This window comes from Cariama cristata, unplaced genomic scaffold (genome assembly GCF_000690535.1).
Source record: "Cariama cristata isolate BGI_N322 unplaced genomic scaffold, ASM69053v1 scaffold12460, whole genome shotgun sequence".
NCBI lineage: Eukaryota > Metazoa > Chordata > Aves > Cariamiformes > Cariamidae > Cariama > Cariama cristata.
Genome location: NW_009596451.1, coordinates 40,825 through 53,304, shown reverse-complemented (window position 1 = coordinate 53,304; position 12,480 = coordinate 40,825).

Here is a 12,480-nt window from a genome sequence, read left to right as displayed (position 1 = left end):
AGTATTCCTTCACATCTCTCTCCTCTTCTGGACCTGCTATAGCTCTGGCAGTGAAAAAGGAGACACAAGGATGACTGTGCCTGGGCACAGCACATAAGAAAATGCTCTGATCTCATCATCATCATCTCCATTTTGCAAATATATCCAGAGCACAGCAGTGACAAACTAATTCCCTTTAGAAATGTGTTATATGCCAAAGTTTATCTGGAGTCTCCAATGCCTCATTTTAGGTCCAAACAGACATTAATTAGAGACATTAAGCTCTCGACTGCTCCTAGGCTTTTCATGCATCACAGCTGGAGTTTGTTTATATTGCAACTCAGTGCCAAACAAGGCACACCCAAGTGCAGGCTCTGCACACAGTCAAAATCTTTAATAAACAAGATGAGGTTAAGCCTGTTCTTTATTAAAAAAAAAAAAAAGTCCTTTCAGTCTTGAAATCCTGCAGTTTTTATTTCTTCTTTTTTTAATTTAATGACATTTTATAACCAGAGTTCTTATTTTTAGGAAGATGAAAGTTGACAAGACTGCTCTTTTCTGTTGTCCTCCTGCTTTTGTTCTGCTGTTGTCCCTCTTTGCTCACTCTTTTCCCTTTCAGTTTCTATGCTGTTTTAAACTTATGCCCTTTCTGGTTGTACTGAAAGTCTGTTTCCTGGTTTGTCCCATTTTCTAAGCCTTTGGTTGGTTATCCTTTTCTTTGTTTTAAGGCTTTTGAGGCAAGGACATCCATATTTTAGTTTATGGATAATATCCCTTCCGTATTTATTACACTACTTTTCTGGTTTTATTTCGTCTGATTTTTAACATACCCTATAGAATACCAACTTTTCCTGTTTGCTTATCCAGCTCTCTGAGCTTTCTCAACATCTAGGTTTACATTTGTGTTGTACTTATTTGCTAAGGTTGTATTATACAGCAGCCGAAGATATTTTGGTTTGGAAGGAAGTGTGGAGTGCTAGTTACAGATTGCCTAGGAGCTCTGCTGGTGAGCCGGAGTCCAGTATGTTGTTCTGGCTTGGTCTGCCATAAAATTACTCCTGATTATTACTTACTGCCTACTCCAGCCCGCAGCTTTTGGATGCTAATGGAGGTTTCCCCTCGTTGTCAGGGAAGGCTTGTAAAACCAGGTTGCTGACTCTTGTTATCAGAATTGTTTGGTATGGGGAGGGAACAAATACCTGCTTTTGTAGCTTTCAAAAGCCCATATAAATCTTAGCTCTCTGGTGAGACCTGGCAGAAGTATGTGTTTTTGCTGTATGAAATACATTTGTTTTCCACCAACAGTGCTCTTGTCTTTAAAATACAAAGAGCAAATGACTTGTACAGCTGAGATGCCTCCCGTTCCACATGGGAAGTCTCTTGTAGGTTCAGCTCTTGCTGTTGTAGCCCGTATGCAGAGTACAACGATGGCAGCAGTGCCCAGGTAATGCTGTGTGAGTATCTGTTTTCTTTGGTCTTCAAAGCCCAGCTGTGCAGAGATCTTGACTTCTCTGGGCCCATCTTTGAAGCTGAGTTTTGCCAGCTCTGCATTCCTGATCCTTTGGGCTTACTGTCAAGTGCTGGCCAGATTGGTGCTGCAAAACCCTTGGTGTTTTACAGAGCTTCCAGCTGGGGGCTAATGGCGGCGCTGCCTTCTGGGCAGCATGCATGGAGGGACCTGGCTGCGGACAAAGTGTCCAGGACCAGTGGCCTCCAGACCAGTTGCAAGCCCAGAGGAAGGCAGTTACAATCAGTCTTCAGCAGGGAAGCTAAACAACACTGGGGGAAACAGCTTCCGAGGGGGGATCCCTCAGCTTTGTGTCAGGTTACTTACCCTGACATTGACAAACAGGTAGTTTTAGCATCACTGGGGATATGCAGATGGTTTATGTGTGTACCTGGCCCACGCTGAGTCTGTGCCGTCACCTTGCTGCTCTACCTGAGCTAGCTCCGCCAGCGCGCGTCTGGCTCGGGTATGCTCCTACCACACCTCTAATTACACTGTGACTCTGTGTCTAATCTAGGAGGTATTTTACCTGACTGCTTGATCTTAAGTGTTACAACTACTCTTGGGCAATACATCCATGTATTTGGACAGAGGGGACCGGTATGTGATACTGTTCTACGTTGTGGTGAGATGATCTTGAGCAACTGGCTGGTGCAGTGCCCCTTTTCTGTTTCCCTCTGCTCAGAAGGGTGACAGTTTACTTACATTTTCCAAGACAGTGTAATGATCGGCGTGTTAAAGGTAAAAACCAGTTAGACTGCTGTAAGGGAGAGGCAGCTCTCACTTCTCTGCACGTTTGTGGGTTTTTAAGTCAACAAGATGTTTGTTTTGATGAATAGGCAAAAAAAGAAGAAAAATTAGTCAAGGCAATATTATGATAGCAAAAGCTGAGATCCATAGTAAAAATGAGCCTGGATATTGCCTTACTCATCTCCTACCCACGTGCAGGACCAGCTATGCAGATCAGCATCATTGCTATGCTGAGCTAAGACGATATCTGCCTAACCTGAGAGATCACCAGTGATGGTGATTTCGTTAACATCCCTGCGCAGTCTATTCCCCTGCTTAGGGAAATGTGGATACTTTAATCAGTGGATAAATGCACTTTTGACTCCACTGTCACCTCCTCTTGGATTTTGTGATGGCCATGGAGAAGGGAAACAGACTTGGGTGATACTGTGCCTGGGCAGTGTCTGCCTCTCGTAGGTCCATCCTGCAATCCCCAGGGACGGGTGCTGATGCTGCACATGGGTGGCCTGGCTGCGGTGCTCACATCGTACACCGTACGGAGTTAGCCCTCAGCACCGCAAAGACCAGGTTGAATCTGTACTGGCCAGATCCCATGATTTTAGATGTTTACTGCTTTCTGAACTTAATATTGAGGGATGGTTAGCTCAGCAATGGTGAACCTCGCAGTCTGTCATAAAACTGATGTTCTGGAGGCAGACAGACAACATGTGCAAACTTGTTCCTTGTCAGCATAATAACAATAATGAGGTTACAATGTCAGCAATGTTAATTGAATTTACAACAAAGCCAGGTATATAAAATACAATGTGATAGTCTACAGCCGATTAAGCTTCATTGTAAAGTGACAATGAACTTAGCTGCAAATGTGGCAAAATATGTGACAGTGAGATTAGTTTGTATTAGTGCATCACTGTGTTTACCAGGCTGGCATGAATGGACTAATTTTGTCTGAAAAACCAGGCAGCACTTTCCTAAATTTGGCTTCGGTTGTTGATTTGTACCTCTTGAATGAGACCCACGATTTTTTCAGATGGTGATAAAATATGTATAATCTTTTTGGCAATTTCTCACACAGTGCTCAATGCCTAATTTTTACTTTGCTAAGATCGTTTATATTCAGAGTAATCTCCCTCCCTAGGTTGTACTGGACGTATGGGAAAACAAAAAGGGAGACAGTAGCCCATAACCTTTAAATGAGGTTTATCTTGTATAACTCTTGAAACTTAAAATATACTGCTTAGGTGAGATGCTGAGTTTGTGACTATTCTTGCTCTTTCCTATATGTATATAAATTGTTGCCTTTCTGGTCCCAGTGCTAATTCAGTCAGCTGAAACAGGTCTGTCCTGTAGCACTATCTAAATGACAGTGGAAACGCTTAATTCTGGTGTTTCAAGGTTAACATCATGCTTCTGTCTTGATCCCCCTGACAGTTCATAAGAATTCAAACCTTTTAAAATGGAGGATGACAGCTGTGACTCATGGCCAGTGTATCTTGGCATTTACCCTGATGAGGAGATTTTTGTGACTCATTTGAGAACAGGCTGAGTTGCCTGATGTGCAATCATTCTACCTCTGAGAGTGAGCCTTTTCCTCCTCAAAATGGATTCCTATACAAATTGTTCCTATGCAAAGTCACTCAGCACTGGGGTGACTCAAACAATGAAAATAGCAATGAGGTACAGCGCCTGCTCGACAGTAAGTGCCATAAAGACTGAACTCCTCTCTGTTGATGTTCTGCCTTGTGTGTTATTGCTAGGAAAGAGCTCCCTTGATAAAACTCCAGGAGACACCAAAACTATCACTTCTCAGAAATACATGAGAGGCAGCTGCTCGTCAATAGATTTGTCTAGACCGCAGTACTTGTCATTTCTCCAGAGTATTGACACATCACAGAGAGCAAAATGGGAACAAACTCATCTTTCCCAAGATATGCCAGGAACAGAAGAGTTCGTCCTTAAATGAGCACCTCTTAGACAGTAGGCCAGCCTCATGTGCTCAGTCATATGAGAGGTAAAGAGAGCTCTTGCTCATATTGACATGGGCAATTTTTGTCATTACAGCAAAACTGAATCTGTTATGGAGAAGCAGCCTTGGTGCTAGGCAGTTGTTGAGACTGAGTGGTCATTACAACTGTCTAATGCTGGTTTTCCTTTGTTCAAATCCTGCAGTTCTTTATTTTCCTCCTCCTCCCTGAAAAGTAGAAGTGTTTCATCTGACCTCAAGCTTCTGCTCATTACAAACTTCCAGGCTTCTGTCTCTTTGCTTATGAATCAAACACCATCACGAATATCTGCAGTTTTAATGCTATGGCGGTAGCACTCTTGGCATGTTGTTATAGCAACAGTGCATACTATATATCTCAGAATATCCCACATTATATCACTAAAATAAAATATTTTGTCCTATCAGGTACATGTTATCTGTGTTGTTTTAAAGGATATATTGAAGCACCTATCTCCTTTCTTAGATAACAGCCCTGTTTCGTTGCACTAGCTCTATACTTCCTGGGTTTCTAATTATCCGTAACATTTGTCCCAGAAATGCTCGCAGTGCCGATACATCCCTTTTGTAATGGAGTGAGCAGAACTGCCTGTATTGCTCCAGCAAAGGGCGAACAATTGATTTATACAGCAGCAGCGAAGGAGCCACTCTGTCCTGGAATAAATATGTGTAGCAAAATAAATTAATGTTTGGAATTAAAACTGGTCAAGACAAAAGGAGAGGTAAGCTTGTTTTGGGGGAAGATGGGTTGCATGGCTGAAAGTTCCCATTGTACTGTGAGTTCCTAGGGTGGAGCAGAAGTGATGGCAGGACCTCCAGTGCTCTGAGGAGGGAAGACGAGGAGGTCATACTGGTCCTTCCTGGCTCTTCCCCATCCTACAGCGACCTGAGGATTTGTTTCTGCTTAGGGCCTGTGTTTCTTCTGCAGCTGAGGAAGTCTTCTGGCTGCCAGTCCCAGCTCTGCTAATGCCAGCGCAGTCCTCTGCTGTGTGTGAGCGGGAAGCCTTACAGCCTGGCCTCAGCCCATCTGCATGAGCCTGTTTGTCAGACACAGCTTACACTGGTGCTGCCCACCTACTCTCCTTTTTTTACCTGAGACTGCTATAGTGTTTGCATATCAGTTTAACGCTACAAAATCTTTTGCTTGGCTTGAAAATTAAAAAAACCGCATCAATCCTCTCCAAAATTTCACAGATGAGCACTCTTCCTTCTTTACCCTGCCAAGCACCTCCACAAAGGAGAGCCTTAGCCCACGCTTGTGTAAGCAGATGTAAAGGACATCTCTTACGTGGTGGCTGTTTTTACTGGCTGCATCAAAGTACCTCAGGGGAAGGAGCTGGAGCTGCAAATGGTGTATTTCCGTTTACAGATAAAGTTACTTCAAATGTGGCAGTTTCTGGGAGATGACACCAGTGGAAGTATGACCTTCTCAACAGTTTTACCATTGACAGTAGACCATGCTAATAAGATATCTGAATTTATGAAGGCTTCGTTTGTGTCTGCCTCTGCGTGTTTCTTGCAGAGGGATGTTCCCCACCTTGTGTTTCTGGGAATTTTCTGCAACGGCCCATTCTCCGTTTCTCATAGTGCAGTACGAGGATACCTTTTTTTGTCTGGTGGAAAAAATGAAAAAGGACAATGTATGGAAAAATCAATAGGAGAGAAAGGCTTTTGAGTTCTTTGAAAAGTGCATGGATGAATCGCTTCTGCCTGTGTTCTGCTTTTGCATGCTTGTAACACAGAGATTAGAAATCTGCAGAAAAGCAGAGGGTGGACTAGATGACCTGCAAAGGGTTCCTGTCAACCTCAGCCTCTTTTTGAATAAGAGGCATCATGCTAAAATTGATTTAAGGCAATAGAGAGAAAAAAATCTCACATATATACACGTGTGTGTGTGTGTGGGAAGGGCAAAACCAACAAAAGGAGTGAAAGTTCCCTTCTTTTGTTTGTTGCTTACACTGATATTATCAAACCAACCAATGTATACTCCTTGCAGAAATGAGCACAGGATGGGAGACCCTGTTGTTAGAAAGAAATGAAGGGCTGGTTTCCAGCAGAGCACATATAGAATAGCGCTTTCCTCTTCCCTGAACAACACGCATAACTGTGCTTTCTTCCTAGTGCCTGTTTGAGGCGTGCTGAACTCTTCTGCAGTTCACTTCAACTCTAACATCTTTGAAAGGTCACATCAACAGGAGGCAGTTGTATGAAACTGGCAGGTTTTGCATAGGATCAGCAGGGGTATTTCAGGCTGGGCTGTAGAAGTGTTTGTAGGAATCTGCTTAGCTTACAAGTTTATGTGGAGTTTGTTTGTGTCAGTACAGTGCTAGTATTTTGACTTTCACAAGCATTGCAATTTAAAAAAAATGGAATTAAAAAAATAGACTATGTGGTGTTTTATGTGTTTGTTTTTTTTTAAAAAAGACTGACACAACACAAAAACCTCCTCAAAATAGGTGTATCAAAACCTCAAATTACTTACTACCTTGGTAGTAAGTATGAGTAACTATTTACTTGTACTTTCCACAGCATGGGCTTTGTTACATAAAAGGCTTTAATAGCATGCAGTGTCTTCTCTCTGAATTATACATGACTGTGGTCTGAGCGGCAGCCTACGGTCTGCATGGGGTCGATGCGTGCTGCCGCCGCCTCTGTTGCTCAGTCACTGCCCCAGAAGGCCAGACTCCTGCTCTGGCACATACCCAGGATAGAGCCTGGTCTGACATCTCTCCTGGTATGGGTAGACAGGAGGTAGGTGCTTCCAGGTCATCTGCAAACCTGCTGTTGCTGCTTTTCCTGATGGTGGAGTGAACGCTGGAGAGCACCTCCACAGGCCCTGTGCAGGCTGCGTCCGAGGGAGGGAGGAGATGAAGTGCTGGAGCTTGCGGCTGTAGGGGTGTGTGTGTCTGAGGAAGGGGTCGTGGTTACAAGACTTTTGCAGAGAGAGCCTGGAGCCACCTCTGCATTGAGAAGAAGCCGGCAGAGGTAGGCTCCTGAGTACTCCAGCAGTGTAGCAGAGCTCTCGGACTAGAAAGACCTGGGTAGTTGCAGGGCTGCAAAGATGGTGAAAGGTAAGCTGTCAAGCTTAAGGTTTCTTGGGATCAGTTCATTAGCACTAACACGTGACTGGTGTCACCTTTGAATGTGAATTGCAGGTGGATGCTGGATTTAAGTCCTGCTATGCACTTAAGTCCCTTTTCCTTTCCAGCCTGACCTCCACTTGTGCCTCGTGTTGCCTGCAAGGGTTGGAAGGGCTTCGTACGGCCTTCAGGCCTGCTCACTGATCTCAGTGGCAATGTACACTTGTAGTCTAGATGCATTAGAAAGATTCATAAACAGTTTGCTGACCCTTGAGGTCATGAGTTAATCTTAACTCCAGCCAAAGATGGGCCTAAATGAGAACTTGGGCCCTCAGTCCTTCCAAATTCGGGGGAAGTTTGAATTTGGGCCTCAGCCCTGGTGAGGTGGTCTCATTTCCAGTCCTGTGACTTTGTGGGCTGGGAGTTCTAATCCTCGTATCTCTCAAGACATGAATTTCCTTTTGTGTGCCTGTTGCACAGCAGTCAGACTATCATTGTATCTGTTTGTTTCAGAGTCATTTGAGGTGGCTGGTAATAGATGTTTTGAGCGAGATGCAAGAAGCTCTGCAACAGAATGAGGCTGAGGGTCTTTTTGATCTTTGTTTTTAAATTTTGTGTGGAGACCACATAGCTTCCCTGCATGATTTTTACTGCACAGCCCTTGCTGCTCAGCATTTTCGTCATTGGATTCAGTGGGACCTTGAAGGGACTGTGGCTCTGCTCACTGAGCAGTCCATCCTCAGGACATGCTTTGCTTGTTCTGTACCTAAGTTATTTCTGCAACCTGCTTTTAAACATCTAGTGTCAGTTTACTTCAGCAATGATACAGAAAAAATGTCTGAAAGGGAGTTTAGAGAGAACGAATCTTGGGTGTCGTTGCTTTTATGGTGCATCTCTGTTCTGTTCCTGGCTTTCAGCATCTTTATTGGTTTGTTATGTAGAGTAAGTCTCTATGTGCATAACCCCTGGGGCTCTTGTCCAAATAATTGGACAGAGTTGTCTTCTGTGTAACAAGAAAACTAAAGAATAATGATTTATTAGCTGCCCTACCACAAATTCATTTTATTATAATGATGATAGGAAATGTCCTGATTCTCTAAAATTAAATGAAAACTGAGAGCAGTTTTAGAATACATCAGACTGCATCCAACAGATGTAATCGTTACTGCTTTCCCCCCAAAAAAGTGCAATTCAGCCTCATGCACATTGAAACGGGACAACTTCTTACATAAATAGAGTAGGCTAACAGCTGAACAATTTCTAGAAAGATGCAGCAAGTAAGATAAACACAAACCACTGATAGTAACCCTCTGAATAACGTAATCCTAAGATCTGAATGACTTATGTTGCTGCTGTATTGTTTTATTTAGCTGAGACCCACTTTTAATGCTTGGTTAGAGAGTATCTTGTCAGAAATTCTACTTACTGTTAATAAATACATGAAAAGAAATAGGTTTCAACAAAAAAAACAGATTAAGCCCAATTTCATGGGAAATGCTATTAACTTCTGTCAACAACTGCTGGCTGTTCATGGAAGATAATAGATACCCTCCCTGGCTTGTTTTTAACTTACTTTGGATGTACATTTTGTGAAATAAGATGGAATTTCAGCTTGTGGCTGTAGGACATTATCTTTGTCTTTTTCAGCTCCTGTTTGCATCAGTTATAATAATTTCTGATGCCTTTATTAGGAGAAGGATCAGACCCCTGGTTAAAACCAGACACGTGTTCCTGAATACCCGGTCGCAGCTTGAGGGGAATCTAGCAGTGGTTTTGACAAGAAAAACCATTACTCATCATGCCTCATTTAGCAGGCATCAAATTTTACATTTTTCCTCTGCCAGCTATTCACTCTCCCGCCCCTTCTCATCAGTCAAATACAATTAATATCACCTTAACTGACTGTTCGCTTTGATTATCTAGTCTAGTACTATTACTAGTTTCTTTTCTTGACATTAGCAAGCCATGAGTAATGATTTATAATCCAGTTAAAATGGTATTGCTGGCATGTCCATATACTTGAGTTTCTCTTCTCATTTTTACCCCAAATACCTTCCAGACTAATTAAATGTTACCACATTGTTTCCTTATGCTTTGACTCCCTACCAGACTTAGTATTATTGACCATCTTTCACTGTGAATTTCTCTCTGCCATCGGCTCTTCTGCACAACCTCTTATTGACTGCTCTTCAGAGAAAATGCTATTTTTTGCAATTGCTTTATCCTTGTTGCTGGTGTACCTTCCTTGGAAGTTTCTGAAGTGGTATGCGACCTCTAAAATAACATCATCTTTGACATTTAGTCAACATCTTGTACTATCTCAGTTCAACAGCGTCATTCAGCTGGTGTTCCCCACTGCTCAGAAGCACCAAGGAAGGAGAGCTCTCAGTCTGGAGTAGAGGGTTGCTGAGATTAAATTATCCAATTTGCTGGACCACTTGCTGATAGCTGTTGCTCTGCTTCTTCAAATACACATTTTTTGCTACGTGTAACCTGAATGCTGCAAATGCTCCTGAGGTGTTTGAGTAGCCATTTGGCACGAACTGGATCTGAGAGATCATTGCTGGGATCAAAGAAGTCAGGCTTGGGAAAGGCCTGAAGGAGTCCAGGTGGGTTATGCTCCTCATCCTGCAGCTGGAGAAGGGATGGTCACAGTGGTGTGCTGCCTTGCTCTCTGTCCCATCAAGTTTTCAGTGCCCTGCAGCACCCTCCTTTCTGTGGGTTAGCTGGGTTTTAGAAGCAATGATTCTTGCCATAAAATGTAAGCAGTCAAAATACATAGCCAAACCTTTTATTGCAAATCTAGGAATAGCATTGCACTATGTCTGCATTAGGATGTTAGTACAAAAGTCCTGAGTAATTAGTCATCCTGCCCTCCTGGAAGGAGTTTGTGTAGTTGTCATGGAGGACTGTCAGGCAGTCAGGAGCAGCAGACCCGTGTATTGATTTCTTTGGCTGATACCTTCTTAATCTGGAGTCTGCTTTGTCTTCTGCCAGCGTGCTTGCTGCAGGCTTACAGGGTTTCATTTTCCACTGTCGTGCTGATGAGAGCCCAGTAGGTAGGAGTCCTCCGTGGGCATCATCCACTGGCTCGCGTCTTTCTGTCTCCCAGAGTTTTTGTGGCAGACTGAGTGACAGAAGTCATCTCCATTGGTGGTGGGTTGTTTTTTGGTTTTTGTTTTTTTTTTTTTATTGTTACGTTTTAATTCTGTTAATTTACTCTATCAGTTGTCTTCTTGTAAACACATACTAATGGATGAAAAAGGCAAATTTCAGTTCCCACATGGAGGTGGTATGTTTGATAGCTGAATATGCTGGTGTATTCACAAAACACAGGAGTGGCAATATCTTGCCCTCAGGGAAAGACAAGAAGTTCTAGAAACTTAAAAAGCAAGCTGTGTTCCTGTGTCTGGTTTGAACACAGCTTAAACTCTGTCTCTACAATGCATGTTGAGAACAGCTTGCACCATATGACTATTCAATCATTCTCTAATCAAACTTTCTCAAAATTTCCTAGAACATAAACTGTTTTAAAAGACAAACTGTTTTGTGAAGATCTTATATCTGTATTTCCTCAGCTCATCTATCCTTTTGATGGCTACAAAAATTCTTATGACAGTAAGCTATTACTTATGTGGGAAGGTAATATTTAGAAAGGCTTTAATGATTGTGTAGTTGGCTTTAAACACAATTAATATTAATGAATCTTTACAATCAAACATCTAAGTATTCATTAGAAGAGGAATTTTTTACTCTCTTTTGAGTTGAGGCTTTAAGGATGTAGCTGGAGTTTCTTTCCCTCTTCTGGCCCAAGGAATATTTAAGTATTCCTTGAAAAATAGGACAGCTTCAATCTGGTGGTGTTGACAGAATCCCAGCCTTAAATGTGGCACACCTGTGATGTGAGACATGTAAGTTTGAACTCTGGAGGGACGTGGGGGAAGCTATACCAAAATCTCTTGTGCTGTAGGTGAGGATGGTGGCCACAGGAGTCCATCAGAAAGGACTTAGTTAGCTACTTAACTCAGGAGAGATCTGTAGGTTGTGCATCCAGACCAGACAGAAGTCCTCCTTACAGCAGGTCTCTGGTTTAACACATGCAATTCTCTTTTGCATTTCCCATCGGTCACCTGAAGACACCTACTTGGAGGTCTGTGTGTGCCCTGAGCGAGGCAAAAGCCGTGGAGCTGTGGAACAGCACTACTCTGCTTGAGCAGCACCTGGGCTCAGGGCTCCCTTGTTTAGACCCGGTTTGACATTTGGTGACAGTACTGCTTGATTTGACATAAACCACAGAGCAAATCTGCGACTGCCTGCGAAGTACATATGCTCTAGGGTAACACACATGCTCATGCTTCTTTCGAGTTTGTTGTCGGACACCTAAAGTAGCGACAGGTTTACCAGGGAGGTGCGGAGGTCTGCAAGGTCCCCTTAACGCTTCCTGACTATCGTGTGGATTCCTGGTTATGTGGTAGCACTGGCCCATCATCCACGCTGCAATTGCTTCTGATCAGGCCAGAAGCTGGGCACCTGATTTAGGGCTCTCAATTCTGCAAGCCGGCAAAGTACTTAGGGGTGCTGAGAAACTAATTACTGTATTGCCCAGTTTTTTTTTTGTCTAGCTTGGAGACACTTATAATTTGATTATTTTAATTTCATGAGCTCCTAGAGGCCAGAGGGAGGATCAGTATCTCACTGAGCTAGATGCTACACAGACATGTAGAAAGAGTCTTGCCCTGCAGGTCTTTCAGCCTATATACAAGAACGTTAAAGATCAGAGAAACAGAAATACCATGCAAGTACAATAATCAGATGATAAGTGGTAAATGTCGCATTAGTTCCACATTAGATTTTTTTTCTCTTGCTTTCTTGTTATATTCCTTTACTCTTACCATCAAAGATAAGAGGTAAAGAAAGAAAAACTGATACTTTCCACTCCTGTTAATATCTCTCACCTATGGCAAAAGAGCAATTGGCATTTTGTTGGTCTCTGGTTATTATAGTTTATTTTTTTCCTTGAAATTTATTATTATTAGAAGTATTAGCATCAATAATGGTATTTTTTATTGTTATGGTGCCCAGGTCTGACAGAGATAGGAGCCATACTGGAAAGATGCTCTATAAGCAGAGGAAATAAATCCATTTCCAGTTGGTTCAGAAGC